At 42.4% G+C, this 17,712-nt stretch overlaps 1 pseudogene; it reads left to right on the top strand.

Annotated features, from left to right (window-relative positions):
- Positions 1 to 5,537: 5,537 nt before the first annotated feature.
- Positions 5,538 to 8,254, top strand: LOC133884108 (uncharacterized; annotated as a pseudogene).
- Positions 8,255 to 17,712: the final 9,458 nt, after the last annotated feature.

The following is a 17,712-nucleotide window of genomic DNA, read 5'->3' as shown; positions in this document are numbered from 1 at the left end:
AATCAAAAAAGCACTAATGCGTTCCTTTCAATTATAATCAGTCCATGTTTAAAAAGTGCGACAAATTTATCGTCCTTGCGCTATTTTGACTCAAAAAAGCACTATTCCGTTTTGAGATTAAAAGCATCAACACTTATGTAGTAGCAACTTTATCATTGTCAGCACTATAACTACATCTGCATAAGGAAAATAGTGGGATGAAGATTTGAACACTTGTACCATCCCTGCTTCACCTATCATCATTCTCCGATCAATTAGTTCTCCTACTGCAACTTCATCAAGATCTTTTTGTAGCTGCCGAACAATTCGTGGTCACCCCCTCTGATGACCCATCTTGCCTCTTCTCCCCCCACGACTACCCTTGCTTCTATCTGCATTTTCTGGGTTCAGAGCACATGTTGTTGAATAGTGTCCCACCATATTACAAAACCCACAAAGCCGTTTTCCCGTATTTCCACCCTGTCCATTGCTCTGACCAACATCACGATCAATTCCCACCCTTGGTTGCTTTTGACTCCCCTTGGTTTGTGCCATTCTCGGAGCGCTTGCAGATACATTCATATCACAGACAACGGGGGGTGCGCAAGCAGCATCCCCATTTCATTTTCCATTGTATTTCCATTGTTTTGTTCCTTGAAGTAGAAGGACCAATGTCGCTTAGAATAGTATCAGCCAACTCCGTTAAAGCAGTCAGCTGCTCACAACCTTTCTCAAACCCCATACACGACTTCCGACAAGCCCTCACGGCAGCCATTGCTAGTGTTGCGAGATTCGCTGTCCTGTATTGCTCGGTTGTGCAGTTTAGCCCGACAGTTACTATATCATGCCTGTCCCACATAAGTAAGAACCTCATGTCCCTTGTATACCTCTTCAACATGTAATCAGAAGGTATGTTTGTTATTTGTAGGTATGTGAAAGCTTTCAGAAGATATGCGCAGAATAGTCCTGTAATCAGCAGTTACACGCATATTAGACATATTTGAATGCTAAAACAATATACATAAATTCCCACAAGCATATAGTAAATAGCTTGCACAACTATTGTATACCTGTGTGCTCCCATGTGTGGCACTTGTATGTATATACGCTCGCGCTCACATCAGCATACACCTTGAATGAATGCTGGCACCATGCATATGTCTTGGACTGATCTGTGTGGGTCACAAGGTACCAATTCTCACGCTCCGGGTCGGGATCCATACGAAATGCGATGCTGTACATGAAAGTTTCACGGTATTTTTTGTAAATTGCCCTTGTGTAAACCCTGCTCAAATGAGGATCAAATGGTTGCATTGTAGCTCTGGTATTCTCTGCCTATTTCAAGTCCAAAAAAAAAATACTGCGCTATACACCATTGTGGTTCACAATTAACGGATGACAAGTTGTGCAAGTTAGTGCACGCTACAAATTTTATCTTAATGTTTCTATTATAACAACATGTGCAATTACCTGTGACCAATGGGTTACTCCGGCTGATGAATGATTTGTGTGCTAAAGAATATCGAGCATCCTTCTTGCAAATTTACTCATGCATGTCATATGGCCCGCAAATCCTTTACTTTTTACCATCTTATTCACGCTTTTGCTCTGTTGCATCGATGTCATCCTCCCACAGTACTGTGATTTGAAGTAAGCTGCAACCCATAGTTCTTGATCATTCCAAAGGCTCTTCAAAGCATCATTTTCTTGTAATTCATACTCATCCACCAGTTCCTTCCATGGTGCCTCAGACTCAACATGTGTAAGTGGGTGGTTGATTACAGTCACCAGCTTCAACTTCAGACCATCATGCTTTTTGTATAGTTTTTTAAGCTCCTCTTTATACTTCCTTAGCATGTGCCACCAACATAGCCTGTGGACTGTGTTCTTGAACACCTTAGGGATTGCAGCAGCCATTGAGCTATTTAGATCTGCACCACAAGCATTTAATATATAAACCATCAACAAATACAATCACCACAATCCACTGAAGTAAACATACTCAGCAGCTGATTCATTAATAACTAATATGTACAAATCAACACTTAGTTCAATGACTAACCTGTTAGTATACACCTCGGGTCAGCTCTCTCAGCGCATGACATGCATGTTTGGAATGCCCTAAATAACCACTGGAATGTGCCAGCTCACTCGTCCTGCAAAAGTGCTTGCCGAAACACAACATTATGTAGCTGATAATTTGAACCTACAAACATTGCTAGAGGCATGCAGTATTTATTAGTTTTATATGTTGTGTCAAATGTGACCACATCTCCGAAATCAATATAATTCGCCCTCTAGCTTGCATGACTCCAAAATACATTCTTGATCACATTTTCATCATCCACTTGTAACTCATAGTAAAAATGTTCATTATGGGTCTTCATCTCCCTGAAAAAATCTAGCAGCTTTGGTATATCATTTTCCCTCTCTACCCCAGCAGCAGCAGCTCTCCTGAAAAATATGTTCAATTTAGACTCTCTATGCATATAAGCTATTTGTAAGCCCACAAATGAATAACTCACAAGTTAATACCTGTTTTTCAAGTCCATCTCTATGAATGTTATGTTCTGCCTGCCTCCATATATGTCGGATAACACATTAACTGTTGCATTGTGACTAACATAGGCTCGATGCATTGTGTCAACAACCTCCATGATAACTGGGTCCATTTTCTCGTGTGCATTCATGTACTGTGTATTGCTCGGTGAGGGGTACAGTGGATGGTTGTGCTCTATCCTGATTCTCTCAAAGAACCAGTAGTCCTTTTTATCATTCCATTTCACCTTCACAAACACCTTGCAGTTACATCTCTTTGTCATCTTCTCACGTATCCTCTCTTCGTCAGGCTTGTAGAACTTCCAGTACCCTTGTTTATTGCAGGATAACTCTACCACCGTCTTCCTTATCTTTGTTATTCGCACATCAAATCATGCCTTGGACACATAGTAGCAGTAGAAATCATACGCTTCATCTCTGCTTGCAAAACACAAGTCCTCAGTGGCACAATTGTATGTGGCAATGACTCATCCTGCACTTAAATAAGCCAAGAATCACTACATTTCCAGGCAGCATCGAGAGTAATTTAAGGCATCATTCAGCGTTAATATGTAAGGAACTATACCAATCATTCTTTTCAAGCAATTAATGGCTCCTCAAGACATAAACCAAAATGTAGTAACTGGCCCACTAAAATGTTGTTATTTCTACACGACGTTATAGTAATTGAAAGCCCGATAGCTTCATTACACATCCTAACACCTATACCAAATCTACGTTGGTGTCTTCTACTTTTCGTGTGAATCAACAATTAAGATATAGTAACTCAGGTTTAATGTTCCTCGCACTACACAACTAAACCACTTGTAGTAAATCACATCAAAAACCAACATCTCCATGCTCTTGCAATACAATGAATAGATGCATAACAAATTTGCACAAACTTTGACAACAACATGTCATAATTGACGATATCCCTTACAGTAATTATGCGCACTTACATGCTCATATGTCTTCTGCAGATCTGGTGTCTCCATGGTTGCCGGTGAGATTGCTTGAGGAGGAGTCTCGACGTTCACGATCGCGCGAGTTACCACAGCAACCATGGAGGTACTTTGGGGACTAGGGGATTCAGGTGTCGCCAATGTCTGATCTTGCGCCGATTGCGGCCACTGCGAGGACACAGCAGGAGTTACAATATGTGACGATGGTGTCGCATCGCTGGTGGACGCGATTTCCGCCATTGTGCAAGACAATGGAGCTCATCACTGCACCAAACGCGTTGCGCGAAGGAATCATTGGCGTCCTGGTTTGAGCGGGTGCGATCTGAGCCTCCGTGACGATGAGATCGGCTAGAGAAGACAATTACGATCGGCCAAATACCTTCCGCCCTTGCACGCGGGAATAAGGGAGAACCCATCCAATCAGATCCGATTTTCCCGTCATCCCTTCATTTACGGCCAGTTACCATGAATTGGCTCGGCAAGGTTTCATCGGCTCGGCTCAACATCAAGGGAAAGGAACCGGGACCAGCTTGTCCAGCCGTTCCCTCGAGGAGGCACGGTAAGCCACCTGGCCATAGAATTGGGTATTCCATAGCCGGCTAGAAATTATACTGTCCCTATATATATAAGAACGGGGCACAACCTTTCAAGCATGCCCTTATTGATCTGGACCTGTCCTTGTACTATAATTCTTGCTCTTGCTGGAATATTTGACAAAGTGCTATCTGAATTCTGAATTAACTCTATGCATTTTAGCACTAAAAAGAATCCTAACCTTGGAAGCATTGCATAGCAGAACAAGGGCATAATGTGATCAGGATGTTTCTGAAAAAGGGTTACTCCACATTCTTATTTTAAAAATTATACGAATATAAATATTCTTCAAAGTCAGTTAATCTCAAGATCAAAATTTTTAATTGCATGTTCTTAATCTGAACGAGATATTGTCTTATTCTGCGCACAAATACCTATGCACAAGTAAATCTTCAAGTAAAAACAGTAAAGCAGTACTTTACAACATACATGTTAAAACAACAATCATGAACCATTTGACTCAAGTTTTAAGTCATCATTATTTATAATGTCTGCTTTATCTCTTGCTGAAGACTTAAAACTCTTATACTTGATCACTACATCTGTTGTAGTGTTGACCACACGAAGCAGCAATTTGGCCACGACAGGGGTCGAAATGGACCGTGTACTATAAACTATTTCATTATGTGTTTATGAATCATCATAAAGTGAGTTCTCTTTGCTTGCAGTCATGCTGGCTTAGTGCAAGATATATGGTTGGTGCTGGCTTAGTGCAGCATGGGCTTTCTTACCATCTGTTGTACTATAAACAGATAAATTGCGCATAGTTACTGTACTTTCCAAAGCTACCAGCAACTAGCAGTCTGGCGCATTGGCCATAAGGCGCGGCAGCAATTACCGCGCCAAGCTTCTAGTGGAAAGGAAAAGAGCCAAACAGCAACCCAACTGGGCTGAACCCTATGACAAAGCCAGCGACCTGCCGACTGTGCTGGGCTAGGCTTCTTATATAAGCAGAGGAGGACGGACGCCACCCACCCAAGACACAAAATAAAAAACGCGTCCCACCGGAGAATCCCTGTGTCACGGCCCATCTGGACAGCTGCTCCCTGGGCCGTCGGATGCCGACCGGGCTGTGGGCCCAATCGAAGTCAGGAAGGAGCAATACGAGGGGATGTGTCCAGAAGCAAGCATCGAATAACATATTAGAACAAACATCTTCTTATTCCCCAACCTCTGCTCCTGCTCAGCGTCTCTCCATTCCCTCTCCCTGCTTTTGTTGAACCTCTATCTCCTCTCTGAAGGTCCACTGTCCAATCTTGAACTGTTGTTTCTCTCTTCCTCCCCAAACTCCTACTGTGTATCCGAATTGGTGGCAATACATATCCCCGAGCTTTAGGATTTGGTGTTCTTATGTGATTTCGGTGTTTCGGTGTTTGATTTGTGTGCTGGATCAACTAGGATCGTGACAATTGGTATCAAAGCCTACGATTTGGTGGCCTCGACATTGGGATTGATGCGAAGATGGAGAAGAGCTTGGCTGAGATTGCTAAGAGTTTGGCGAAGTTGCAGGCTTCCACGGTGGCGATTTTGGCATCAACACACGCTCTGGTGGCCTCGACGTGCTCTCCGGCATCGCTGGCCACCGAACCGGTCCAGCACACCGACGTCGTTGCCTGCGCCTTCAACTCCCACACTGTTGTCACCAGTGATACTTACGCCATCTGCGCCCAGATCACTGCGCCTGCGTCCACCATCGCCACTGCATCCTCGGCCGCGACAACCTCATCCCTCGTCAGCGCATCTACCATAGGCTCTTCGATATGTGGATCCACCACCTCTGCGCTGCTCATCAGCACCACTACTGCCTCATCTCCAGCAACTACTGCAACCACCACGCCATCCTCATCCGGTGGCTCTCCAACGATTTCGCCCGAACAAAAACGTCGCGCCGGCCGAAACCCTAGACCTAACCCTCTCACTCTCCCTACTCCTTGCTCCGGCCCAAAAGAGAGAGACAACAGCGGTGGCAGCGGTGGAGCATGTGAGACCTCCGGCGATAGCAAGCTGCCAGCGGTGGCAGCGGTGAAGCATGTGAGACCTCCGGCGATAGCAAGCTGCCAGCAACCGAGAGAGAAAACGTGAGGAAAGGGAGAGAGAGAGAGAGCGAGAAGAGGGCGGCACTACAGGCCTACCTAACGGAGCGCGCGTGCAACCGAGGTCGCGCGTGCCTCCGTCGGTTGGAGCTGTGGTGTCGCCCATGTGGATGGCGCGAGTGGCGAGAAGAAGTTCCAGGTGGCGGAGCTCCGGTGTGCACACACAAGATGGACACGCAAACTGCCGAAGGAGATCCACACGCATCCGAGGAGGATGAGGCAAATCCGTCAGAGGAGGCGAATTCGATGATGACATAAGCACGCAAACAAGTAAGACCCCCTTCTCTTTCTTGTCTAGGGCTTTCATTTGGGATTTAGGGTTCGGATTGGGAATTAGGGTTTCGGATAGAAGGGAAAAATTGGGGATCTTTAGAGTTTGCTTTCCCCTCCTTCTAAATGCTTTCCCGAGCTCTAATTTCCTCACCGTGAGCACAAAAAACATATATGTAAGCATGAATTCAACTAAACCGAGCCTTAAATAGACACATAAACATATGTATGTGCATAAAATCACCCAATCCGAGCCCAATTGCCCTAAACATGAACATGTGCACTTGAATTGCAATAACCCAGGCCATAAAGAGCTAAAACCAGAAGCAATTGGGTCCTAATCATGCTTAATTGACAACAACAATGCTAAAACTTAATTAATTTGGGCCTAATTAACATGAGCCGAGGCTAATTTAGACTTAAAACAGATAATTGATCATAAATATACTTGAACCAATCAAAATTAAGGCTAATTGACCACCAATTGGCGCCAACCGATCATAATTGAACCTTAATTAAGTTTAATGGGGTTCAATCTAGGGCTATCAAGTTCCGATGCCATTGATAGACTAAGAAATCATCTAAGATCATAGCCCTTGCACTTGAACACCCAAACAACGGAAGCATGAAGACTAACCTACGTTTGGTGACGCTATCTTGATGAGTTGACGGTGAGGAGATGTAGATGAGTTCGTGTAGCGTGTTTTGCAGTGCTGGTGTGAGGAGGAGATCGGTGTAGACGAGTTGTTGCAGTGCCGGCGTGAGGGAGAGCTTGGAGAAGTCGACCCTGATGGAGCGACGGCCTTCGCTCCACACAGCGCCGCCCGTGAGATCGGTGTAGGGCTTAGGAAGTAGGGGTGTGCAATAGTCTCGTGATCTGGATGATCACGAGACCCCGACTTGGCCCTCTTTATATATGGCGCTGGTGGAATGAGACCACACCCAAAACGTTGGTTGCGCCCTCGATCAGGGTGCGAGAGGTGGGGACATGCTCCCCCTCTTTCTCGGTTCTGTCAACGTACACGTTAGGGACTGCCGAGATCAATTCCAACAAGATCAGGACCAACTCGGCGCGTATCGACACCTACGACAGGCTCAAGATCTCGCCGTTCCATGATTCCACGAGCGCGCCACATGGGTGCAGCCTCTGCCCTGAGAACATGTGCAAGGTATGGACATAAGGATGGCAGATCAGTTCGCTTATTCAATGTCAGCTTCATTCCTTCACTCGCCACACATGGCCGAAACAGATGAAACAGCAAGATCCATCCAAAAAGAAACAGTACAATATTACTGCAAGATAATGATGTGCTCTGCAATCTGAAATTCTAAATATTAGGCATAATCATACTGTATTGTTCAACAATTTACCAAGTGCCTTTGATCTGTACATTGTTCATATCAAGAGTGTAAACAATAAGAATCCGTCATGGTCCACCATAAACTAAAAATTTGCTTACCATGTGCAGGGAAAGATAATTGATAGGATCCAGGCAACAGCCGGTGCCAAGAAGAAGCATTTCATCTAGATCGGCGACGGTAGGGGATATTACTGCCCCTCCCTTAAGCTAGGGGAAAGGGACTATGTCATGCCAAAGGAGAACCACCCCCTTTGGAACCTCATCTGCAGCAACAAGCAGCTTCTCAAGGCAGATGTTCATCCATGGAATAGCGGCGGGGAACTGGAAAAGACCCTACTTAAGTTGGTGATCGCCCCACTCGCGCAAGCGTCAACAGTTTGACTACAAATGTGAGATGAGCAATCCAGTATCCACTGAAGTTGGTTGCAGTCAGGCTCTCACTGTGCCACATTGATCAGCAATGAATTCTTAGTTCGCCGTACAGGCATGATTGCCTGATCATTTCCATATGCTTCGACTGATGAACAGTACTCAGCCTGCATTTATCCTGATATGTGATGTAACCTAAAATGCAGCGATTTAGCAGATGGGTTAACTGTGCGCCGTATCACCCAATCAAAATGAAGGATAGCATGATATTGAAAAATATGAATCAAGATCATCACTCTATAACTCTTCAGGCAAATAAGTTCCCAATAGTAGAATTCAGCATGTTAACATGCTTAAATCAGATAAAACAGTCTAGAGATAACAGAGTGGTCTAGATATGCTACAGAACAGGCAACATTTTCGGTGATACTAATTCACAACAAGGATCTTACCTTTGCTTTTTTTTCATCAGTACACAAAACTACCCATATACTATCTGGAATCAGCATTTCGTCTGATCTGTTATGCACGGAGACTATAAGAGCCCACTGGTGGCATTTCAGATTGCATGAATAAAAGGCATAGCTGAACAGGCATAGAACACATCAAACAAATTCTAATATTGTGAACATGCATCTTGCGTCAGGAACGTACCTGACCATTGAATCCAGTTACAACTTGGTTCCTTCTTTACTCCATGACCTAGTAGTTTATTCATAAATCTAGTAACATCACTCCATCTCAAATCGGCATAATTATTTGCCAACAATGTGCAAGGAGAAATATGGATCTATAACAGTTTCTATGCTGCTCTCTTGGTTATCTCAACGTTTCCATGTATACTGCAAGATCCCAGAATCGTCGTCCACATGGATGCATCTGGGGTCAATGGCATCCGATCGATAAGATATCAGCCCTCAGCAAGTTTACCAGCCTTTGCCAGAATGTTAGCATGCAAATATATTGCTCCATCGTGGAGGTAATTCCATCGATAGGACATTTCACTTTCTTTCACAATTTGTGGGGGGTCGCCATCAAGGACCCCGACACCCTAGACTCCGTCAGCTGAGTCTGAGGCCCACCCGGCTGCGGAACTCTTCCGGAACCCTCAAGCGTTGGTCTCTCTGCTAAGACCAAGGTCTTCGGAGCCCGAGGACCTCCTCAGGTCACTAACTCCCGAAATCTTAGGAAGGTGATTGGCCCCTCCAGAAAGATCAGCAAGAAGGAGGCCCCACCGACCGCCATCTGCCTACCACAAAGTGACTGGCATTTAATACTGGTCACATAGGTGGCCGGTCTGACGCACTAGATAGGGTCGGCGCCGCATTCGGCAACCGACCAAGCCTTGCTGTCACAGTTTCTATCATGGGTAGATGATATTATCCAGATAAGATATTTTTACCTGGGACCCGAGCAATGTTTACTCGGCTGGCCCTATGTCCCAGTTGCATAGTGTTAGCGTGTATCTCTACCCCCGTAAAGGTATGTCTATACACTTATACCCTGAATAGCCCTATAAATACTGATCATGAGTACACAGTGTCAAGGGTAAATTTTTCATCACTCCAGACATTCTTTTCCTCTCCACTTCTTCCCCAAGCCTGAGCGATCCTAGTGGATTGACTCTCACCGCATTTGTTCGTGGAAGAAATATTTTCATTCACCAACAACAATATTTCTGATCATGACTCAACCGCAAGAGTTGAAGTACTTCCTTCATCAAGTAATCCTGCATGACTACAAGTTGAGATGACACCTACGAATGTGATCTTATCGGGTCTCTTCCCCTCAGTTGTCATCTCTTGGAAAGCCTCCAGTGGCTTGTATGCCTGACCATGGTGAGAATTGTATTCCATGCAACTTGATCACATGTATCTGACTAGAATAGCATCTTTTATGCTCCTGCATTTCACATACATGTCAACTAGAGCACTGGAAACAACTCGATTGTTCCAATCTTATTGAGTAAATTTCGTAAAACTACATATACTTTGACAAAATTATCATAAAACTATAAATTTAAGCAATAATTTCACAAAATTACAGATTTAGTGCCGCTTTTATCACAAAATTATAGATACTTTGGTAAAATTATCGTAAAACTACATATTTAAGCAATAATTTCATAAAACTACAGATTTAGCTCCTAGACGATCCGTTTCATGAGCTGTCAGCTGCTGTGAGATTACAAGCGGGGTCTGATCGTCATGGTAACAGAGTTGGGAATAACTCCTCTAGAATCTGTAGTTTTGTGATAAAGTAGGCGCTAAATCTGTAGTTTTGTGAAATTATTGCTTAAATCTATAGTTTTGCGATAATTTTACCAAAGATCTGTAGTTTTGCGATAAAATTGGCACTAAATCTGTAGTTTTGTGAAATTATTGCTTAAATTTATAGTTTTGCGATAATTTTATCAAAGTATCTGTAGTTTTACGAAATTTACTCAACCTTATTTGATTGCTCATGAATGCAGCTGGAGCCCACAGCCTAAGGATGCCAAATCACAGCAAAGACTCACGGATATTGCTACTCTGACATCAATAGGCCTTTTGTTTATTTGCAACATTGAACGAAAGCATCCATTACCTTCTTACCTTTATCAGTTTTAGCATATTCTTACATAATCACTGCCAAGAGAACACATCTGCCTCTCAGTCCATCAAAATACCAAACGCGTGGACTTGTGAAGCACCCAGATTGTGCATACATTTCAACAAGCATTCTTGAAACATCAGTATCTCTTTCTAAGCCACGTTGCAGAACACATGCATGAACCTGACAACCATACCTAAAGTCCCTCAAACCAGTGCTACATCTCAAAATGATTACATAAGGATATTTGTTGGCAAAAAAGCATCTAGAAACCATCTGCTTGAAAACCCTTTAACTTGCTCAGAGTTACTTCCACTATAAAATCCAGAAGTCTGTTCCAAGAAAATGTTTCAGGCTTGTGGATAAGATGTAGAGTGATATTTGCCTCATGAATAGCACCAACCTTCACATACTTATTTAGAATGACATAACCAACCCATTTTCTCGCATATGCCCCTCTCCCATGTGTCATCGCCACTAAATAATAAAATGAAGTGATGTATTTCGCTATATGCAAATGGAATCAATGGGCCAATGACAATATTAATGGAGAGATTGCCTGCTGGAGACTGGCTAAAAGAATTAACTTTATTTGAGAGTAATCTAGTTGGGAATCTACCACATCAGCTGGGACTTCTGGAAAATTTGACCTCTCTTTATCTCAGTAAGAACAGGCTTTCAGAAGGAGGACTTTTACAGTACACCTAAATAAGTGCATGCCGTCCATTTTCTTTATTCGATGGTTTAGATTAGCCCAATAATACTTTATCGTCCATCAGTATCATAGGTATCATTAAAGAGTATCATGGGTATCATAAGGGTAGGTTTGGAAAAAAAAACTATGATAAACTTGTAAATTATATGTTTAATTAGGGAATGTCAAAATGTTAGTTTATTTTTCAGATAAGCTTTCACTTATTCTGCTCATTTTATTTATTAGGGTTTCCACCCTCCATCAGTCGGTCGATGATGGGTGGCAAAGGTCCGAAGTCCGATCAGTCAATGACGTAATTACCCCTAAGGGTATCAAGATAATTACAATAATACCTACTAAAATAAATGGTTGGATCATAATAATGATACTCTTCACCATTTAGTATCATAGTGTACTGTAAAGGTTCTCTTCAGAAGAGGTACCAACTGGAATATCAACACTCACAAAGTTGACAGACTTACGGTACAATCACTGAAACCCATTTTGCAAACATTACTAGTCTAAAGAATCTAGAGTTACATGACAACCCATTAGCAATGGTGTTCCAACATTGCTGGGTTCCTCCATTTCAACTATGTATTACGGTTTTGTAAGCTAGGGCCTAGATTTCCTGAGTGGATAAGATCACAAAATGGTATATCTGTTCTTAACATTGGTTTTGGATCACATTTTGTAGGACTCAATATTTGGTTTTGTCAAGAAAATCAAATCAGTGGCATGCTATCACCGACAATGTTCAGGAAAATGGAGGCAGAAACTATGGATTTCAGTGATAACTGTTTAGTTGGTTCCTTTCCAAAGCTTCCCAAATTACTAAGATCCTTGGACATCTCCCAAAAAAAAAATTAGGGCCTCTACCATTAGATTTGGGAGCTCCACTTTTAACAGTGCTTATTCACATCAAAATTCTATCTCTATAGAATTCCCCACTACTTTTGTCACTTGAAAAATTTAGTTCTTGTGGACTTGTTAGCAAACCAATTACATGGGACATTTCCCAACTGCGAGGAGGTACACAAAGTTGGGAATTCAACTAGGAACAAGAATAACTCATCAAAAATTATCATGTTACTCAAAGCTGGGAATTCACCTAGGAACAAAAATAACTCATCAAATATTGTCTTGTTGATTTTGAATGCCAGCAATATGTCTGGAGAATTTCCAACATTTCTCCATAGGAGGGGGGTGTATGCCCCACACATGTGTCTTCGCGCCTAAATAGTAGCATGAAGTGATGTATTTTGATATATGCAAATGACATCAATGGGCTAGTGACACAATTACTGGAGAGATTGGCTACTGGAAACTGTATACAAGACTTACCTTTGAGAATAATATGACTGGAAATCTGCCAGATCAGCTTGGACATATGAGAAATTTGACCTCTTTATCTCAGTAAGAACAGGATTTAAGAAGAGCTACCAACTGGGATATCAACACTCACAAAATTGACATGCTTATGACTTGTTTTTAACAATTTTGAAGGTACAATCATTGAAACCCATTTGCAAATTTTGCTAGTCTATACAATCTAGAGTTACATGACAACTTGTTAGCCATGGTGTTCCAATATGGTTGGGTTCCTCCATTTCAACTCTCTATTGCTGTATTACGGTCTTGTAAGCTAGGGTCTAGATTTTCTAAGTGGATAAGATCACAAAATGGTATATCTGTTCTTGAGATATTGAATACAAGTATATTTAGTGAGATACCATATTGGTTTTGGATTAAATTTTTTAGGACTCAATATTTGGTTTTGTCAAGAAATCAAATCAACGGCATCCTATCACCAACCATGTTCAGGAAAATGGAGGTAGAAACTATGGATTTTAGTGATAACTGTTTAGTTGGTTCCATTCCGAAGCTTCCCAAATTACTAAGATCCTTGGACATCTACATAAACAATTTTTAGGGCCTTTACCATCAGATTTGAGAGCTCCACTTTTAACAACACTCATTCTCTTCAAAATTCTATCTCTATAGAATTCCTCGTAGCTTTTGTCACTTGGAAAATTTAGTTCTTGTGGACTTGTCAGCAAACCAACTACATGGTGGCATTTCCCAACTATGAGGATGTACACAAAGATTTGAATTCACCTAGGAACAAGAATAACTCATCAAAAATTATCATGTTAACCTAAAGTTGGGAATTCACCAAGGAGCAAGAATAACTCATCAAATATTGTCTTGTTGGTTTTGAACGCCAACAATATGTCTAGAGAATTTGCAACATTTCTCCATAGGAGGGGGGTGTATGCCCCCACCCCCATGTGTCTTCGCCCCTAAGTAGTAGCATGAATTGATGTATTTCTATTTATGAAAATGACATCAATGGGCTAGATACACTATTACTGGAGAGATTGCCTGCTAGAAACCGGCTAAAAGACTTAACTTTATTTAAGAATAATCTGACTGAGAATCTGCCGGATCAGCTTGGACATATGAGAAATTTGACCTCTCTTTATCTCAGTAAGATCAGGTGTTCAGAAGAGCTACCAACTGGGATATCAGCACTCAAAAAAGTGACAGACTTGTGGCTTGAGGGTGACAATCTTGAAGGTATAATCACTGAAACCTATTTTGCAAATATGGCTAGTATAGAGAAACAACTCATTAGCCATTGTGTTCCAACATGGCTTGGTTCCTCCGTTTCAACTATCTATTGCTCTATTACGGTCTTGTAAGCTATGGACTAGATTTCTTGAGTGGATAAAAGCACAAAATGGTATATTTGTTCTTGACATATTGAATACAAGTATAGTTGGTGAGATACCACATTGGTTTTGGATCACATTTTCTAGCACTCAGTATTTGGTTTTGTCAAGAAAACAAATCAGCGGCATGCTATCACCAACAATGTTAAGGAAAATGGAGGCAGAAACTATGGATTTTAGTGATAATTGTTTAGTTGGTTCCATTCCGAAGCTTCTCAAATTACTAAGATCCTTGCACATCTCCAGAAACAATTTTTTTAGGGCCTCTACCATCAGATTTGGGAGCTCCACTTTTAACAGCGCTTATTTTCTTCAAAATTCTACCTCTAGAATTCCTCGCTACTTTTGTCACTTGGAAATTTTAGTTCTTGTGGACTTGTCAGCAAATTCAGAAGTCACAATAGTATTATATTTGTTAGACAAAGCTCTAAGAAACTTAAAAGAAAAATTAACATCGGAAACATCTATGCTAAGCCCCTTGAGTTCATTTATTATATTGTTCAAACGATTAAACATTTCTTCAATGCTTTCATTTGGCAACATAGCAAATTTCTCAAGTTGTCCTTTGTAAACAAAAAGCTTGGCATCCTTAACCATGGTTGAACCTTCATGAATCTCTTTAAGCCTTTCCCATATTTCATGAGCGGTCTCAAGCTTGCAAATCCGATTGAACTCATTAAGATATAAAGCACTATAAAGAACATTCATAGCTTGAGCATTAGTAAGAGATTTTTCCTTATCAACATCGGTAAGATTAATGGGATCAAGAATAACATAATCTTTATCCACAATATCCCAAAGCTTACCGCCCATAGCCTTAAGATACACGATCATTCTAGTCTTCCAATAGGCGTAGTTTGACCCCTCAAAAAATAGAGCTTTCCCCACATTGATATGAGCGTCACTAGCCATAATCCTACTTCGGGATGGTTAAATCCACAACAAAAAGGAGCCCTAAGCTTTGATACTACTTGTAGGATCAAGAATACAGACTAGAGGGGGGTGAATAGGCGATTTTAAAAACTAATTGCTAAGTTGAGGTTGCAAACCTAGGGTGACATGCAATAATTTATAATCTAGGAAGATAAATTACTTGAAGTAAATTTCATGAAAGTAAATAGCTCAATGATAAGGAAAATTGCTCAAAGATGACACAAGAGATTTTTTTCCTGTGGTATCGGTGATTTGCTGATCACCCCTAATTCACGTTGAGGTGAGTTCAAGCTTCAAACTGCTTCTCTATCAAGTATTCAATTCTCACATGAGAAAGGGTTTATTCGAGCAACTTGACCTTAAGCCAGAAATGAACAAGAACTACTCAAAAACCTCGATTTCACTAGTGAAGCACTTTACCACTCCGGCAAGGCGTGCTCAAGCCTCTCACAATCACCACCGCGGCTCCTTCACAATCTTCCTTGAAGGGCTCGACGGTGCCACAACCTCCAAGCCGTCTAGGAGGCGGAAACCTCTAAGAGTAATAAGTTGATGATGCTTGCTTGAAGGATCATAAGTGACAAATTGCTCAAACTCTTTAAAATTATGCACTAGTTGCTCTCAACCTCTCAAAGAATGCAATCACCGAGCTAATGAAAAGGCAGAGTGAAGGGCTAGAGCTCAAAGTGTTGAATTTATGTACTAGAGTCAAGAGGTGCATTCAATGAGCCAACCATGCCCTTATTTATACCCTTCTTCCCAAAATCTAACTGTGATTGCCATTCTGACAGCTCTGCGCAAGTGGCGGTCAGACTGCAGCACCAGTGGCAGTCAGACCGCCCCCGTACAATGGCTACAGACAACGGTCGAAATTAATTCTAACACAGCCTGGTGGTTAGACCGCCATCCTCCTCGGTCAGACCGGCACAGCCTTGGCAGTCAGACCGACGGACCCTGCGGTCAGACCGTAGTACCAAAAACTCTCTGTGTGATTCTCGATCAGACCGGCAAGGCCCACGGTCAGACCGAGACTTAGATTTACTCAGAGTTTTGAGAAGACTTTATACAGCGGTCAGACCGCCCGAAGGGCCGATCAGACCGCCACTCTCAAAGAGGCAAGATTGCCCTGGTTTGTTATACAGCGGTCAGACCGCCGCTGGCCCGGTCTGACCGTCAGCACACAGGAGCACCCAAATGCAGTCTTTTCGACTATTTTTCTCAAACTATAATTTTTAACTCTATATTAAATGCAAGTTTGAGCAATTTGGTACCATAGAAACCTTAAGTAAACACACATCAACCCCTCTTATAGTATGGCACTTATCCTATCAATCCGGTCAATTTTTCTTTTCTAATCTCTGTTGATCGATAAAAGAAAATGTCCTACAATTATACCTTTGCCTTGATCTAGCCATTCTTCATTTTCTACTTATGCAACTTCTAGCTCCGCAACACTTTTGTGACTAACTTTTTCATAACTCATTCAAACATGTTAGTCCACAAAAGATATATTGTCATTAATTACCAAAACACGAATTAGGGGCCTAGATGCTTCACCGGGGTAGGACGGAGGCGGGGGCAGCGGGGTGGGCGGCGGCATGGCTGGGGCGAGCAGGGTGGCCAGGAAGCAACACAGGCGGCCGGGGCGGGGCGGGGTGGGTCGTGCCCGTGCCATGCCGGCCTGACGTGCCGCATGCTCAGTCCATCCACGGCCCATCGCACCATGTCGTACCTAGACCGTGCCTACAGTACCGTGCGTCTAATGCAGCAATAGAACCGGCCATGTCATTAAGCTCGATCTATAAGGCTCTCACTGCAACAAAAGTGATGCAAGTATGCACATGTTTTGAGGACACATAAGCTCCTCACTGATTTGTTTGCAACACTTGCAGTATCTTGACCTCAACTACAACCGGTTCAACATGGTGCAAATACTAGAGTTCTTAGGCTCTTTTCATGAATTACGATATCTCAACTTATCACTATTGAACTTCATCGGCAAGATACCATCACAACTGGGTAACCTGTTCAACTTGTGTTACTTCAGTGTTTCTTCCCCCTTTTGGTCACATGTCCTCAACAGATATCACCTGGTTGTCGCAATTGTCTTCTCTTGACCACCTTGACATGAGTATGGTGAACCTCAATACCATCACGAACTGGGTTTCCATGGTTAACAAGGTTCCTTCTCTTATAAGTCTTGATCTTTCTTTCTATCAGCTTAGCACGAACCTTGATTCGCTTCCCCATTCAAATCTGACTTCTCTCAAAATTCTCCTCATTTCGGATAACATTTTCCACAAGCATATCGCACCCAACTGGTTTTAGGATTTGACTAGCCTTAAGCATCTTGGTGCCAGATTCAGTTAATTTGATGGCCCGTTTCCTTACGAGATAGGGAATATGACCTCCTTGGTTTACCTTAGTGTATCAGATCTTACATGCATGATACCTTCAAACCTGAAGAACCTTTGTAAGTTGGAAGAATCAGGGCCACGCCGACCCTGGAGGGGGGCAAGCAGGGCGGCCGCCCTGGCCCCCCAAAACCCAGGGGACCTCTTCCATATTGGTATATTGTATACATGTATC

This window comes from Phragmites australis, chromosome 1, assembly GCF_958298935.1.
Source record: "Phragmites australis chromosome 1, lpPhrAust1.1, whole genome shotgun sequence".
Lineage (NCBI taxonomy): Eukaryota > Viridiplantae > Streptophyta > Magnoliopsida > Poales > Poaceae > Phragmites > Phragmites australis.
This window is presented reverse-complemented; position numbering and strand designations above follow the sequence as displayed.